Raw genomic sequence first — 17132 nt, forward strand, 5'->3', positions numbered from 1 at the left:
TCCCAGCAAAGAGCCCTCTGCAGCTGGGCACCTGCAGAGAATGCTGTGGGTGCTCCTGTCCCAGCAGCCAGTGCCTGACAAAAGCCAAGTTGCCCAGGAGGGCAGGCTGTGCTCACACTCAGTCCCTAATCCCCCTGCACAGCCCCCCTTGGCAGGCAGCATGGAAAATGCCACTGCTCACAGCTCTGCTCTCCAGGGAGGAGTTTCCACAAGCCACAGCAAAGCAGGAGAGCCTGACCCAGCGGCCAGCACCCACCTGCTGAGGTGGCACAGAGCTGGGACACCTGGCAGGGACTTGATTGCTCACCCCAGCCATGGTTGCTGTTTTCACTGCAGAAAGAGTCCAGCCAACAAAAAAACCCCCATAAATAAATACAAAAGCCAAGAAAAGAGCAGCTTCCAAATGAACTTATTTTACTTGGTCATTCAGTTCCCATCACAGAAAGCAGTTTTTTTCCAGAAAAAGAAAAAAAAAAAAGAAAGAAAGAAAAAAAATATGGTTGTTCACCTCAGTCCCTGCTGTGGGAGCTGAGCAGAAAGAGGCACCAGCAGTGGCTGCCACCACCTCTGGGGCTCAAAGCAGCTCAGAGACCACTCCAGCAAGGCCTGCAGGGGATGGGGACTGCTGGGCCAGCACTGCCTCAGGGACCTGAGCTGGGATCAGCACTGGGATTTCTGCCCCACAGTCACTGGGAGAGCTGCTGGGTTCTCTTTCAGTGGACAGGGATCTTCTGCAATGGGCTCTGATGCTTCAGCTCCCTCCCTGGGAAGGCTGGAAAAGCCTCCCTCAAAGACCTTCAGAGCCATGTAAGGGGAAAAAGGGAGAAAGAGGGTGAGGGGAAAGCAGATGCCACAGATGAGCCCCTGTGCCCACAGCACATGCACCTTCCCAGCCCCACGAGCATGCCAGCAAACCTTCCTGCTGCCTAATGTATTCCATGTGGAGCCTGCACCTCCCAAACATTACTTAAAATGGGAATAAATCCTTCATGAGACCTCAGCATGACAGATACCACTTGATTGAACTGCCAAGCAAGGAACTTTTTATTTTAAGGAAAAGCCTCCATTTAACCTATTGTCACTCTGCAGCAGGGGGAAGCAATAAACTGTGCATGTCTGCTTTGCAGCCAAGTCCAAAAGGTTTATCCACAAGCCTTTTGCAGCAAATCTCCTCCACAGGTTCTTTTGATACCTTGTGGATTTGCTAAACATTTATAACATGAAAGTGAGAATATTATACACACTGCCCTGGCATAAATCACAGATCTGATCCTCTGTGTACACAAGCAATGGAAAGGGGACCTGGGAGGAGTGAGAGGGTTCTAGGCTGCAAGGTGAGTAATTGGAAAGGTTTCTCTCATCCCTCCACCAGCACTAAATGCACACCAAGGCATTAAGAGGAGCTGCTTCTCCCCCACCCCTCCAGTTTTTCAAGTTTTACACCTGGGGAAAGAAGAATGAGCAGCCCCTGTTAGACATCAGCGAGGTGAGCGTACAGGACATTTCAGAAGTGGAAAAACATCTGTTTAGTCCAGATAGAAACCAGATGGAGGCAGGGGGGAGGTGGAGGATGGAGAAAGAGACGAGAGGAAAAGCAGAAACCTGGTCAGGAAGAAGGAGGAGAGATGCTTCCAGGAGGAACCAGGCTCACCCACCCAGACCCGCCCTGTTGGGAAACAGCAGGGCACAGCTCTTCCTCACAGGATGAGGCACTGGGGGACACTCAAAGAAACTCATTTTGGAAACCCAGATGCTGCCTGCCCCCCTAGGACACCACATGGTCACCAGGACTGGGAATGGCTAAGGAAAATTCTTGCTGGTGGGAAGAGCTGTGGATGTGGGTTGGTTTCCAGCCATCAGAACCCCACACCTCCCAGTTCTGACCTCTGAAATGCCCCAGTGGTGCCTGGAGCAGAAACACTTCCTACAAAGAACATACAAAATCCCACATTTGCAGTAGAAAGTGTTTTTTAAGGGGTCATTTGGCACTATTCCCCAGTCCTCCTTATCCTCACGTTCACCATGGCAATCAAGCCCTCTCTCCTGCCCCAGCCCAGCTCCCTCTGAGCCTTCCACAGCCACAGCTTTTGGAGTTTTTCAGGTCTAGCAGGGGCAGCAAATGAAAGTTGTGTCTGGCAGACAGGGTGCAGCAAGCAAAATCCCCCAGGGAATGGCACAGGCAAGGCACACACAGACCTGGGGAGCTGCAGGTTGTGGTGACTGCAGGCAGAGAACAGCAGAGACTGCAGCAGGAGGGATGGAAATCCACAGAGCTGCACCAGCACCCTGGGCAGAACACTGCAACAACACCAGGGACACGTTTTGTGGATGCTCCTGCAATGCTGCCAGGTTAGAAAGATCACTAAAGCCAGGACAGTGACATGCAAAACTCACCCTTAGTCTAACAAACTGCTTCCTCCTGGTTTTGTGTCTGACTTTAGTCTCAGATTCCACTTTGGCTGGCAGAGTGAACAAAAAAAAAAAAAAAGAAAGCAATTTTTTTTTAACAACTGTAAAAGGCTTCTCCAATAGTATCAAATGCTAGAACTAATGAGCAGTTTCCTCACTGTATAATATTTTCCCACGGAAAAAAAAAAATCACAATGAACATTTTTGCAGGAAATGTTTAATTTTGAGGCCATTTTGATCTATTTCTTAAATCCAGGTGAAGTGTCTCATTTCAAGTGAGTGCCAAAATTGAAGGTCTTTTTTATGTTGCTGTTTAAAATGTGTCTGTTCCTTACATTGCAAGTAGGAAAAGGATCAGAATAACTTCTCCCTTGTCCCCAAACAAAACCCAAGTGTTTGAACATGGTCACTATGCAATCTGAAAAACACTGTTCAAAGGCTGTCTGAAATATTCCCAGTTTGGGAAAATTCTTTCCTGCTCCATTTTAAAGAAATTCATTACAAATGGACCCAAGCTACCTCTTAACTTGGTTAACACTGCATAAAAGGAGACCTCAAATGTCCAGAAATCATTTGCAAAGAGGTGAGAGTAAATCAGCCCTTTTCTGACCAGGGAATAAATGGGGAATGTGGGACTGAATAAGAGAGAAGGAAGGATTGGAGGTTGTAGCAGCAAAATAGAGAGGGAAGGAAGGAAAATGTTGTTACCACCTCCAACCCCCCCCCCCCCCAAAAAAATAACAAATCATGAAATAGTTTGGGTTAGAAGGGACCTTTAATGTCCATGTAGTCCAACTCCCCTGCAATAAGCAAGGATATCTTAAACCAGATCTGGTTGCTCAGAGCCCTCTCCAACCTGACCTTGGATGTTTCCATGGTGTATCCACCACCTCTCTGTCAACATGTGCCCGTGTTTCACCACTCTCATTGTAAAAAACCATCAGCAGACCATGCAGAATCTACTTCCAGCCCCTGCAGACCCTGGTGCCCCAGCAGGACAGCCAGAGGGGTGGCACTGAGCCTGGGCTTTGGGACAAATGAAATCTGAATTCTCCAATTTTTAACCTCTAACAGGAGCTCCCCCTACCCAACCACAGCAGGTCCCTCACTGCAGACTGTGCAGCTGTGCATTTACACCTTTCTTAGCAGAGGCAGATCACTATGGTCTCATCTCTGCCCTGATGACTCTTTCTACAGAATTTCTGGAAGCTCAGCTGTCCTGGAACCCTGCACAAAGCTGCTCTCCCGCCAGCTTCCTCTCCGGCCGCCTCCCAATTTGTCTGCAAACCACAAGTTTAATTGGAGCTGGCAAGTGCTTTGACTTCAAAAACGTCTGTAACACCTGGAAGACAACGCTCAGGTTTAAGGGGGAGGAAATGGGATGAAATCCAAGTGCTATTGTCACGCTCTCAGCTGCCTGCACGAGAAGGAATGAGTAGCTGCAGGGTCTGGTGCATGCAGGCGATACCAGGCACGCACACAGCTCTGCCCTCCTCCAGCCTCACACTGCAGCAGGCTCCTGAGGTCACGTTGGAGCTATGTAAAAACCTCTTCTGAATAAATAAATAAATGAATGAATGAAATAGACACACCCCATAACGTTTGTGGAAAATTAATTGCAAGAACTGGGAAGAGATGGTGATGCGCCATTCCTGGAGCCCATAGAGCAGACAAATGATCTAGCAGAGAAGGCAGAGAATGGGAAAGGCTGCTCTGATGAGGGACACTGTGCAGGGGACTCTCAGCATGGGCTCTGTCAGCATCCTTAGGAGCTGACACTCAGTCTGGATCCACATTGCAACTCTGCACACTCCATTATCCCAAAGATGTGACTTCCAGCTGCCCACACCCCCTCTATGATCCTCCCCATTAGGGTGGGCAGGGTTTTAGGAGAGGCATTCAAGGGAGTCCTGGCTGGAGCTTGCCCCGGGCTGCCCTCCTGGCTTTTGGAAACTCTGAAAGCCTTCAGTGCCCACTGCTTGTCTGAGGAGAAGAGAAGGAAGGGAGCCCATTCCTGTTGGAGCTCCCCTGGCAGGGCTGGTGGACCTGTGAGTGCAGAGCTGGACCAGAATTACCTTTTATGCAAGAATCAGTGATGGACAAATCTTGCTGAGACTTTCAAAGACCAGGTTAGGAAGAAAGATTGATTTCCTGTGATTTATCTTAATGAAGGGTGGAGGAGATTGCTCCTCATTTTGTGTTCTTGCAATTTCAACCAGTTATGCCTTGTTATTTACAGTGGTCTTTCTCCAAAATGAGGAGAATTTTGAGAATTTCTCTAAAATAAGGAGCTGAAAACCCCTTCCTCTCCCACAGCTTTGAGGGTGAGAAACATTAACCCTTAGAAGAGATTTAAAACAGGATAAAACTCCTATGACACAGAAAGATCCTGCAGTAACATCATGTTTTAGCATATCATATAAACCTGAGAAAAGCAAAACATCCATTTGTCAGCTTCTCCCACCAAGTTTCACCTTTTATTTTTGTAGATTACATTGTTAAAAGCCCCACTATTTTTTGGGGTTGTTTTTCAGAAGGTCAGTTTATTTTACTTAACTAATATCTAGATAGAGAGTAAACAAAATTTCAAAGGGGTCACTTGGCCATTTCTGCAAGCCTTTCATTCAAGCCATTTATCAAACCTTTAATAACAGCCACTAACATGTGAGAAATGTTAACAGAGAATGAATGTTAACAAAAAAAAGAAAAGTAAGTATTTTGCAAGGTGCTCCAGCCACAGCCCCAGAGATCAGTGTGATTCATGGAACAGATTTCCTTCTCTCTCAGGGAACCATGGTGCAAAAGGACACAGGGGGCTCCTGACACATTCCTGCTGTAAAAGCCAAGCATGCAACTAGAAATCAAGTAACTGTTTTATTTTCACCCCGTGCCTGCACATGCTATATCCTGTCTTTTATTTTCTTGTAACAATCAGATGCTTTTCTAGGTTTTCAGTATCGTGTTCAGTGAGTTCTTTAAACCTGGGCAAATTCTTCTGAGCCAGATTTTGGAAAAAATCCCATCTGGAAAATTTGAGTGATAATTAAGGTTGTGACACTGGCATGATTGCCATGTGAAGGGATAGATAGTTTTATTCATAAAAAAAAATTCTCAGCAACTTCTGCAAGCAAGAGCAAGCACAACAAAAGCATGCACTGAGTTGTCTCCCATTAACAGCACAGATCAAATGAGCCAATGCAACTGCTTCAGCTTTGCCTAAATAAACGCCTGGATCAGTCATCAAAGTAGGATTGTTTTCCACAACACACTTCCTTGAGCAACCCAGATAGCCTTTGTGCTGGCCCCAGCGGTGATGTAATGGGAAAGGCTCTGAGGCAGTGTCAGAGCCCTGCAGACTGCTCAAACCCCAAACCCAGGGCTGCAGCCTCCAGGTGTGCGCTCAGCAGCACCGACCCTCACCGTGATTAATGGCTTTTTCCAAAGCCTTGTGTTAATGCAGAGAGCCAACTTTTATCGAGTTATGGATGATCTGGGGGAGGATTCAGTCACCTGGAGGCTGCCATGTGTAAGGAAGCTGTGCCAGCCTACACAACCTGGGTATCTCAGAGATGAGCCAGGTGACGCTCAGCACTGCCTACAATCACTGTGGTGTACACACACACACACATACAAACAAACACACAACTCCTGTCTGCCTTGCTCTCTGCCAGAGAAAGATCTTTGGCAGAACTACTGCCCAAAAAAAAAGCCTTCAGCCAAAGAAAACCATCAGTTCTGTTGGAACCAATCTGAAAATGGTCCCGCTCTAGAAGCGGCAGCCCCTCCTGACCACATGCAAGTGTGGGCTCTGTACAAAACCACAAAAGGCACCTCAAGTCCCAAGGAAATGCCTCACACAGAGGCACCACTTCAAACAATGCCATTCAGCAATAATTAGCAAACTGGAAGTAAGCAGCTCAAAACAAGATAAAATTATAAAATAGCACTTGATAAAATAGCATTTAACAACAGAAGCAAATCTCTTTCACTTACCCCTCACGTTGTAGCTTGGGACCATGACAGATATTCCAAGTATCATAAGGCTTCACCATGCACTCAAAAACATCCAGCACATCCTAGATGCATTCCATTCTCCCAAAAAAAGGACAAGTCCAAGGGCTAAAAACAAGAAGTCACCTGAAGCATAGCTCTGGTATTTCTGGCAAAATAGCCAGAAAATAGAAGAAAAAAAAGGCACCACCTCAGCCTCAGGGCTCCCTGGAAGGATAAAGGCTTGGGGCAGTGCAGGTGGTGCTGGCGGGTTAATAGCCCACAGCTGCTTTCTCCCCACAGGTGTAGCTCATCCAGGGACCCAAGCAAACACACCCTGCACCACATAAATATTGGAAACAGCACAAATCACCTCTGCTACAGTCAGCCCTGGTTCAGAGGGATGGTTTGTGTAGCTAAGGGCTTGTGCAGCATCAGATGGTGGTGATGTAGGAGAAGGGAAGGAGTTCAGTGTTGTGGTGTGTTGCAATATCCTGTTTTACCTTCTCCCTTCCCCCTCGCCCCTCGCTGAGTGTGCCCTGTCAATCAGGCTAACATACCAGCAAGGCGTCGTGTGATAGGTGTCCCTAGTACCTTGAGACCCTGCCCCTTCACCTGGTTGGTGACTCACCTGTCCCCTCCCCTTCCCCTGTCCTGAGCTTAAAATGTGAATCAGACCATGCGGCTTCATTCTGTTACCAGCAGTGGCCCAGTGCAGACGTATCTGTACTCATGGAATAAACATCTGGCTACCTTCTAGCAGAATCCGCTCCCTTCTTTTCTTCACCATCGCCAGAAGCTCTCTCCTGAGGAGAACGGAGTCCTGTCTTGTGCCCCGCTGCACTTTGCCGCCAGCCAAGGTACCTCTGGGGTTAAACACCACAGTGCTGCCTCTGGCCAAGCAGCGAAGGTCAGAACTGGCCTAGGCACCATCTAACTGGTTATATTGGGATACATATTCTAATATATTGGCGTCCCTGTGGGTGGCTCGACTCTGCAGCCCGAAAACGGACTCGCAGTACCTCAGAGAAGCTTCTGCCAGCCGTGCATCCAGCTGAAAGGAGCCTGGCTTCAAGACTCCCAGCTAGAGACTTTGGGAATACTCCCAGAAAAAGTTTCGTGGACTGTTCGGCGCCTTTGGAAAGCCCTGCTTCATTGTGGTGAACAGATTTTCCAGAGGGAGAAAAGGGCAGCCTCTCTTGCACCCAGAGAGAGGTCCTTTTCCGGTGGAGACCTGCCTGCCTGTACCCAGCCTACAGCTTCCATTTCACGTGAGTATCTCTGCTTTCGGTAGAGCAGAAGCTCAAAAACAGACTCTGCCGCGAGTTCTGTTCCTTTTTTGCCTTTGCATTTTTGGCTGCGCAGCCCCACAGACGAGAATTCATAGCGTTCTAGTTTAGCTTTCCTGCTGCGTGTTTCACTGTTTTTTAGAATTCGCGCCGGAGCGGGATCGCTCTCTGCCCTTCCCCCCCCGGCTCAGCAGCGTGTCCAGACACGTGTTAGGAGATTTTCTTTCTCTTTCTCTTTGCGGAGGAGGGGGGGGGCTCTCTTTCCACGTGGCCGGGGGACCTGCGGGGGTCGGGAGTGCTCTGCACACGCGGCGGCGGGGGGGGGGCGGCCCGGTTTCGGCTGCCACGTGGAGTGGCTGCTCCCTCTGCTCCGCGGGGGTGCTGCATTCCACCGCGGGGGAGGCTTTGTTTCTGCCTCTGTTCGGCAGGGCGTGCCCTGCCGCTGCTGCCCGGGAATTTTAAAAGCGGTGTATACAGCTGCATTGTGAAGCTTTTGTCTGCTCGTTATCGCTTTCTATCTGTGGTTTTTTTTTTTTAGAAATTGGTAGCTGATTTTAGCTTTGTTTTTGGTCAGGCGGGATTAAGTACTCTGCTTTTTTACATCTATCATGGGTTCCAAACTTAGCATTGTACAAAGGGGAGTGTATTATCATATTGTTAGCATTTTAGTCAAGAGTAATGTGAAATTCTCTAAAGGAAAATTGAAACAGTTTATAAGATGGCTTTTTCTGCAGTTCCCAAACATTTCCCCTGAAGAAATCCACAATATTCAATTCTGGGATAAAGTTGGGAATGAATTGATAACCTTAGGACAATCTGGCAAATTACCCTCAGCTAAATTTGTGTTCTGGAGTTTGCAAATTCGAACAGCATTACTCAAACAAAAGGAAATAGAGAAAAAGCCAAATGTAAAGCCATGTGCCTCTGCTCTCCCTGTTCCTCCCTCTCCCTCTAAAACCCCTAAACCTCTTTCCCCAAAAAAATCCCAAGCACGTGTTAGCTTTTCGGAGAGCAGTGATGTCCAAAATAGCCCCCAGTCCCTAGGGGGTGCACAAGATGGTGGGTGCCACGTGGCATCTTCCCAAACCTGGTCTTCTTCTTCCCAAAATCCTCTTAAGCATCCCAAAATTCCTGCCCCATCCCCCTCTCCTCCTGTTCCTCGTGACACCTTCACCCCCCCCCCCGCCTTTCCTGCAGTACCCTCAGCTGCGCCCCTCTACTCCTGCCAGGGGGCGGCTGCTGACGTGATGTCACCAGGTGACCCCGCCCTCTGTTCCCACGGTATCCCCGCCCCCTGCCAGCCCCTTGACCCCGCCCCTTGTTCCCACGGTTGCCCCGCCCCTTGCCGGCTCCCTTTCCCCGCCCCCTCCCCGGGTTCCCACGGTGGGGACACACCCACTGCCTGTCCCCAAACCTGTAGCTGTGATCCCAATGCTTCTGATTCAAGGGATACAGAGCAGGGGACAGCAGACCCAATGCATGGTGCCATGTTGTCACTGGCCCCTGTTACGTTTCAGCCTGCAGCTCAAGCTGGAGCAGCCCCAGCTGCTAATTGGAGTTCTTTTAGACGACAATTGATTAAAGAGATCTGTAAATCTCATAAAGAATATGGTCAACACAGTCCATATTTCCGTGGCCTTTTAAATTCTGAATTAAGTAGGACTATTGTGGTTCCACATGATTTAAAACAATTGTTTTCATGTCTCATGACATCCACGGAATTCAAATTATGGGAATCAGCATTGAAACAACTGCTAAAAGATGCTCTCCCAAGCTTACAGGCTGATCCAAACACAGCAAAAGACAACAATGGTAACCTTATTACTATTGACCACCTCTGTGGTGAGGGTCAATGGTCTTCTCCCTCAGTCCAAGCTGCTGCAATTCCTGCAGAAACACTTGAGAAAGTAAAGGAAGCAGCTGAAAAGGCATTCTTTTCCCTCCAACCTGAGGGGCCTTTTGAGCCCTATAGTAAAATCAAACAACTACCATCAGAACCTTTTGTGAAATTTGTAGAAAGGCTAACTAGAGCCATTGAAATACAAGTTAAAAAGGAAAATGCAAGGGAAGCAATTTTAGAAGAAATAGCATTTACAAATGCAAATGAACAGTGTCGAGCGGCAATCCTGAGCCTTCCTATGGAACCTTCCCCTACATTAAAAGATATGCTTCTAGTCTGTAACAGGAAAGTGCCTCTGATGAGTGTTGCTGAAGACACCAGACCAAGGCTGCTGCCAAGACCACCTCAGCGTGTTGCTGTTGCCAGCCCTGCACCTTCTCTTTCAGCACAGCAGCACCCTGGGCAGCAGCGGAGACCGGCAATGGTTGAGCCCACTAAACCATGCCTGCTTTGTAATAAGCTGGGGCACTGGAGTAACCAGTGCCCCCTGAAAAGGGAATTTGATGAATTTAAAAATAGCAGGGGAAGAGAACTGCAAGCCCTCCCTGGGGGTCAACAACAAAAAAACGAAGAATAAAGCGCCAGCCTGCCAGGCGTGCAGACATAAAAGGAGCAGGCCAAGAGAATAAGGGTAGCAAAATAAATCAAGCGCACGATAATATTAACATTTGTGTAAGTGAAGCAGGTGCTTCAAAGACTAAGTCCGCTAGTCCACTGTTAAATGTGAAACAAAATAACCTTTGTTATGATTTAAGTGATTCTGTATTAACCGCATCTTCTGTCAATGAGCCTTACAGGTTGCAGCTGACAGAGTCACTCCACCTGAAGGACACTGACTGGCATATTGTCTCTGTAAATCCTGAACAGAAAGGTACTTGGAACCAAATTCGTTGTAAGTACATCATCACTGGGGACAAAAACACACCACAAGAGATCGAAATTGCTCCGGGAATAACAACATCAGATCCCAAGCAATTTGTTCTCAGCCTGCACTGTTTCCACCCACCCCTGTTTCTTCCCAAGGGACAAATTGTTGCTCAAGCTATCCCTGTGCCATCTTTACCTGAAAATGTCGATAAACAAGGGCCCACAGTCGCCCGGGTCCAAGTTATTGGGACAGATAAACCCAAATTGTGGTGCAATGTCAGTGGGGGTGGGGAGTCTAAACGCATTGAAATGCTTGTAGACACAGGTGCAGACTGCACCGTGATTCCAGTACAAGACTGGCCAGCACACTGGCCTTTACAAAATGTTGCTGGTCACCTTCGAGGTGTAGGAAGTCTGCAATTGGCAAGGCAATCCAAAAGCATTATTCAATTCGAGGGTCCAAACGGACAATTGGCAAATATCCGTCCATTTGTGTTAGATTATTCAGAACCTTTGTTAGGGAGAGATTTAATGGCCCAGTGGGGTGTCACAATTAATATTCCAGACTCTCCACAGCATTTTTGTGCAGCAGTCATTAAACAACAGCGCCCCACCCAAAAACTGAAGTGGAAAACAGACGAACCAGTTGATGTGAAACAGTAGCCACTCAGTAAACAAAAAATAAAGGTGCTTGAGGAACTAGTACAAGAGCAACTAAGAAAGGGCCACATTGTAGAGACCATGTCCCCATGGAACTCTCCAGTGTTTGTCATCCAAAAAGCTGACAAAAAGAGGTGGCGACTTCTCTGTGACCTCCGACAAATTAATAATGTAATTGAAGATATGGGTTCTCCTCAACCTGGTATGCCATCCCCAACAATGCTTCCTCAAGATTGGAAATTAGCTGTTATTGATATTAAAGATTGTTTTTTTCAAATCCCATTGCACCCTGACGATGCACCGCGTTTGGCATTCTCTGTCCCTTCTATCAATTCAGAAGCTCCTATGAAAAGATACCATTGGACCGTTCTTCCTCAGGGCCTAAAGGTATCTCCAGCTATCTGCCAGTGGTATGTCTCTTCCCTGCTTTCCCCAGTTCGTGCAGCCGCAGAGAAGGCCATCATCTACCATTATATGGATGATATCCTTGTGTGTGCCCCCAATGATGATTTACTAACACATGCACTTGACCTAACGATCGATGCATTGATTGTTGCAGGGTTCGAGCTCCAGGAACAGAAAATTCAAAAGATGCCACCTTGGAAGTATTTGGGCTTAGAAATTGGAAATAGGACCATTGTTCCTCAAAAACTAGAAATCAATCCAAGGATCAAGACCCTTGCGGATGTCCACAAGTTGTGTGGGTCTTTGAATTGGGTAAGACCATGGCTTGGTCTGACTAATGAAGACCTTGCCCCTCTTTTCAATTTATTGAAAGGGGGAGAGGACCCAGGGGCTCCTAGGTCTATTACCCCAGAGGCACGGAAAGCTCTAGAAAAGGTTCAGATTGCAATGTCCACAAGACAGGCCCACCGATGCCGGCCTGATCTGCCATTCAAATTTATCATCCTAGGTAAGTTGCCACACCTCCATGGAATTATTTTCCAGTGGGAGGAAAAACAAACACCTAAGGCAAAGGACACACCAAAAAAGGACCGGGACCAGAGGGACTCTCTCTTGATCATAGAATGGGTTTTCCTCAGTCACAAAAGGTCCAAGAGGCTGACAAAGCCTCAGGAGCTGATAGCAGAACTGATCCGGAAAGCAAGGACCCGGATCAGGGAGTTAGCAGGATGTGATTTTAAGTGCATTCACATCCCAGTTGAGTTAAAATCAGGTCAAAATACTATGAAAATACTGGAACAATTGTTTCAAGAAAATGAAGTGTTGCAGTTTGCTCTGGATTCCTACTCAGGACAATTTTCGGTAGCACGGCCCGCTTGCAAATTGTTTGAACAAGATGTTCAATTTACTTTAAAATTAAGAACTGCTCTAAGTAGGAGACCTTTAAAAAGGGCTCTGACTGTCTTTACAGATGCGTCCGGGAGGTCACACAAGTCTGTTATGACTTGGAAAGATCCTCAAACCCAGCAGTGGGAGACGGACATTGCTGAGGTGGAAGGTTCACCTCAGGTTGCTGAATTGGCTGCGGTTGTTAGGGCTTTTGAAAGGTTCTCAGAACCATTTAATCTGATTACAGACTCTGCATACGTGGCAGGAGTAGTATCCAGAGCAGATCAAGCAATACTGCAAGATGTATCTAACATTGCACTTTTTGAATTGCTCTCAAAACTGGTAAAGTTAGTCACTCACCGAGAGCAACCCTTTTATGTGATGCATGTCAGGTCACACACTGACTTGCCAGGGTTTATCGCTGAAGGCAACAGAAGGGCAGATGCTCTTGCTGCACCTGCAGTGATGGCCACTCTCCCAAATGTTTTTGAACAGGCAAAAATCAGCCACCAGCTTTTCCACCAAAATGCACCTGGCCTGGTTCGCCAGTTTAACATCACTCGAGAACAGGCCAAAGCGATTGTGGCCACGTGCCCAAATTGCCAACAACATGCACTCCCTACAGTGAGTACGGGAGCAAACCCAAGGGGACTGAACAGTTGTGAACTGTGGCAAACAGATGTAACACACATACAGGCTTTTGGACGGCAGAAATATGTTCATGTTAGCGTAGATACCTTTTCTGGAGCGGTCTATGCTTCTGCCCACACAGGAGAATCATCTATTGATGCTATTAAGCACCTCTTACAGGCTTTTTCTTTCATGGGCATCCCCAAGGAGCTGAAAACTGATAATGGGCCTGCTTATAGATCCAAGGAATTCGGGAGCTTCCTGCAGCAATGGGGAGTAGAGCACAAAACTGGCATCCCCTACTCCCCTACAGGTCAAGCCATTGTAGAAAGAACTCACCGTGATATTAAAAGGGTCCTGGACCAGCAACAACAGGTTCTGAAGGTAGAACCTCCCCACATCCGGTTATCCAGGGCGCTATTCACAATAAATTTTCTGAATTGTTCTTTTGACAGCCTGAACCCTCCCATCCTACGCCACTTTGGGGGGAACAGTCACAGGTTGATGAAAGAAAAACCTCCAGTTTTAGTAAAGGACCCTGAGACTTGGAAAATGGTGGGACCTTACAAATTGGTTACTTGGGGACGTGGATACGCCTGTGTGTCCACCCCCTCTGGTTTAAGGTGGGTTCCTTCCAAATGGGTAAAGCCCTATGTTCCCAAAGTCTCAGAGAAATCTGCAGAAGCACCCCAGGTTGCTCACGCTGCCTGGAGAAGAAAACGCCGCGCACGTTCTCTGGAGGAAATTCCATTTAAGCCTCCTATCTGGAATAGTTTGTAATATATGTTTGTCTCAAGTTTTTGTACCAGTTTAGATCCCACTGTTCGTGTGTAGCCTCGAGACGTCATGAGACCGAGCCTGCTTCTCGTCCTACTCGTGATCGTCCCACCTGCGATCTCCTGCATAGTCCCGCAGCCCAAACCACGAATGGACTACCTTGACAAAGGCTCTCAGACATCAACAGAGAAACTGACAACGAGCTGAATGGACTTTTCAATGGCTGGGGACTCTCGGGCTGGTTGGGATCTATTCTGAAAACTGTAATTTTAGTGCTGTTTATTTTAGTTGTAGTTATTGTAGTTTTTAGCATTGTTTTTGGAGTAATCAGACGCATGGTTTCAAGTTAATCTCAAACTCATCTCCCCCTCCTGAAGTCTACCATTTAGAAGCCCTCAGTGCTCCAGTGGATGACCTGGAAGCCTCAGTAGAATCATTCTGCACCATAAACACAGCCCTCTTCTTTTTAAACAAAACTAGGGGGAGATGTTGTGGTGTGTTGCAATATCCTGTTTTACCTTCTCCCTTCCCCCTCGCCCCTCGCTGAGTGTGCCCTGTCAATCAGGCTAACATACCAGCAAGGCGTCGTGTGATAGGTGTCCCTAGTACCTTGAGACCCTGCCCCTTCACCTGGTTGGTGACTCACCTGTCCCCTCCCCTTCCCCTGTCCTGAGCTTAAAATGTGAATCAGACCATGCGGCTTCATTCTGTTACCAGCAGTGGCCCAGTGCAGACGTATCTGTACTCATGGAATAAACATCTGGCTACCTTCTAGCAGAATCCGCTCCCTTCTTTTCTTCACCATCGCCAGAAGCTCTCTCCTGAGGAGAACGGAGTCCTGTCTTGTGCCCCGCTGCACTTTGCCGCCAGCCAAGGTACCTCTGGGGTTAAACACCACAGTGCTGCCTCTGGCCAAGCAGCGAAGGTCAGAACTGGCCTAGGCACCATCTAACTGGTTATATTGGGATACATATTCTAATAGTTCAGCACCTCTTCCTTCTCTCAGCATGCCTGTGCACAGGTATGTGGCTATTTACTGCTTTGTAACCAGCTGGAGTTGGTGACTGCAAAAACCTCATCACAAGGAGGGTAAGTGGAAGGTAAGAATGACAATTTTTGTTTTCTTCTTTCACCTTCTTGCTTGGGGGTTCTGTTGGACATTGCTTGTCCCCTAAGCTGTGCTCGGGGAGAGCTCCCTCTCAGTGCCCCAGGAGCAGGTGATGCTGCCACAGCTCTGTGAGCAGCAGAGGGGCTTGGTTGGTCTGCCCTGACCTTCAAGGGGTCTGAGTTTGGATCATCCAAAAGAAAATGAGTAACCAGAATGTAGAGGCTCTGGCCAAGTGGGATGGAAGGGAGTAATGGAGGCCTCCTGGAGAAAAACATAAAAGCTAAAGAACAAAAGTAATCCTAGCTGAATTTAGCTCCTCTCTGGACCAGCAGAGGTGTGAGACTAATAGTTCTATGTAGCTTCTTCTAACTCAAAAGATAAATTGCGTCCTGCTGGAGTGTTTCAGTTCTCAGGGTATTTTCTTTATATTTGGGTGGCAGGGAGCATAAGGCAGCTTGTGCCTCTTCACACAGTGCTTCCTCAGATCACAGGCTTCTAGGGGATTCAGGCTCATTATTTCTGTAGGGGCTCTTCATCACAGTGTGCCTTTCTGCAGAGCTGATGGAAGCAGCATCCTTAGGGCCAAAGGAATGCAATCCTCCTGGGATACAATGGAAACAGTTGTTCTGCATCCCTGGAGCTTCCCCTGGTCACTCACATCTTGCGGGAGATGCAGGCGTGTGCTGGGAAATGGTGTCACACACTGAGCTGATGCACAAACCCCAAACATCCATCACTGAGCTGTGGACAAAGCTGTCCAGCTCCTGCATGATGGTGTGGCATTGCCAGAGACTCATTCATGTGCCATGGCAGGCTCTGAGGGAAGTTTGAGACAGTTTCCATCCATTGCTTCCCCTGTTTCTAATTAGTTATGGTGCTGGCACAAACTGGGATCTGTGTCTACTAAGCCTTCATCTGCTCTTTCTTATTCCCACATGAAGTCAGAATCCTTCATGCCATCCCAACTGCTGCACTGTGGGAGTGATTTGGGGTGTCACAAATCAGAGGATCATCCCTCAGGTACTGAACAAACAGAAGAACTGTGGAGGAAAACAGGCCTTGTGTCACAGGCTGCTGGTGAGAACACATGTGCTGGCACAGGGACACCAAGAGAGGAGTGGAGCAGAGGCTGATGTATCCACAGAAGAATTTGAAGAACAATCATGAGATTTTACACATGGCAGATGTCTAAGATATTTTGAGAGATTCTTCTCAGAGCCTCTAAGCCACAGCAGGGCCCTGCCACATATTTTGTTCTTCCTATAATGATGCTGTGCCATTTGTATTGCAGTATTGATGCACTCCTGGGTGGTACCAGCAGGATGAGGAGTGTGGTTAATAGCTGGCTTCAAGGGCCAAACAGAAATATCAGCCTGCAGCTCAATCCCTAGCCAAGAATGAGGCACTCAAGCAAGGAAACAGATTTCTTTCCTAAACAAGGGATCAAAGTATGATGAAGCAGTGGACAAATCTTAATATCTTCCAGCCAGATGAAGCAACAAAAGACAGCTTGGTAGTAACAGCCCAGAGTAATCACAGAGGCAGTAATTGAGTCCCAATAAAAGTTGTCACAAGGTATCTTGCCCCACTTCCAGTATGGATAAAGATCAAGGACACAAGTTGGGAAAAACTAGCTCTGACCTGTAAAGGCAGTGCTTGCTTGCCAGATGCTCCCAGAGCTGGCTGCTGTGGCCATTCTGCAATCATCCTCCTTTGATTGTTTTATGGGATCTGGACCTCTGAGAGCAGCCCCAGCTTGTGCAACCCTCACTGAGCCTGCCCTGGAAACCCTGCCAGGCAGAGCCCACCCCTGCTGATGGTGCCCTTCAGCTGCAGAATAAAGACTGGACACTGAGCTGTTAAATAAATGTGTTTATTAATTCTATATTTAAATGTTTATTAATTATTAGCATAACTACACAGCTTGGCAGGTTTTTTTTTTTCCAGCGGGCACCCTGCATTTACTCCATATGGGTTTTTCCTTATCTGAGCCCACAGAGAGGTCAGGGCTGTTTTGGGGCAGGATGGGTTACCTCTCTTTTTGCCATGGAAGTCAAGTCAACAGCCATCAGCAAGGAAATACAAACTTCACTCTGGAAACTCTTTGGAGCCCACTGGTTTCAAGCTTGTGGCTCATCTTCCCCCTTACATAGAGGCAAGAGCTTACAGTAAAATAATGCATCTGTTTTTCAGCTACACATGGATTCCT

General features: G+C 47.6%; 2 long non-coding RNA genes across 4 annotated transcripts; one reads left to right on the forward strand and one right to left on the reverse strand.

The window, feature by feature from the left end:
• Positions 1-392: 392 nt before the first annotated feature.
• LOC135453270 (uncharacterized) lies at positions 393-6676 on the reverse strand. 2 transcript variants are annotated; one of them, XR_010441826.1, is made up of 3 exons: positions 6403-6676; positions 2395-2459; positions 393-795 (listed from the first exon to the last, which is right to left on the reverse strand). It is a non-coding gene; the product is annotated as an uncharacterized LOC135453270 (long non-coding RNA). The 2 variants fall into 2 exon arrangements; XR_010441827.1 differs by lacking the exon at positions 393-795 and adding an exon at positions 820-2298 and having other exon boundaries at positions 6403-6549.
• An 8119-nt stretch (positions 6677-14795) lies between these two features.
• Positions 14796-16808, forward strand: LOC135453209 (uncharacterized). Of its 2 annotated transcripts, none has more exons than XR_010441791.1 (2): positions 14796-14915; positions 15480-16808. It is a non-coding gene; the product is annotated as an uncharacterized LOC135453209 (long non-coding RNA). The 2 variants fall into 2 exon arrangements; XR_010441792.1 differs by having other exon boundaries at positions 14802-14915; positions 15449-16808.
• The last annotated feature ends 324 nt before the right edge of the window (positions 16809-17132 follow it).

The sequence above is a fragment of the Zonotrichia leucophrys genome, chromosome 12 (genome assembly GCF_028769735.1).
Source record: "Zonotrichia leucophrys gambelii isolate GWCS_2022_RI chromosome 12, RI_Zleu_2.0, whole genome shotgun sequence".
In the NCBI taxonomy this organism is placed as follows: Eukaryota; Metazoa; Chordata; class Aves; order Passeriformes; family Passerellidae; genus Zonotrichia; species Zonotrichia leucophrys.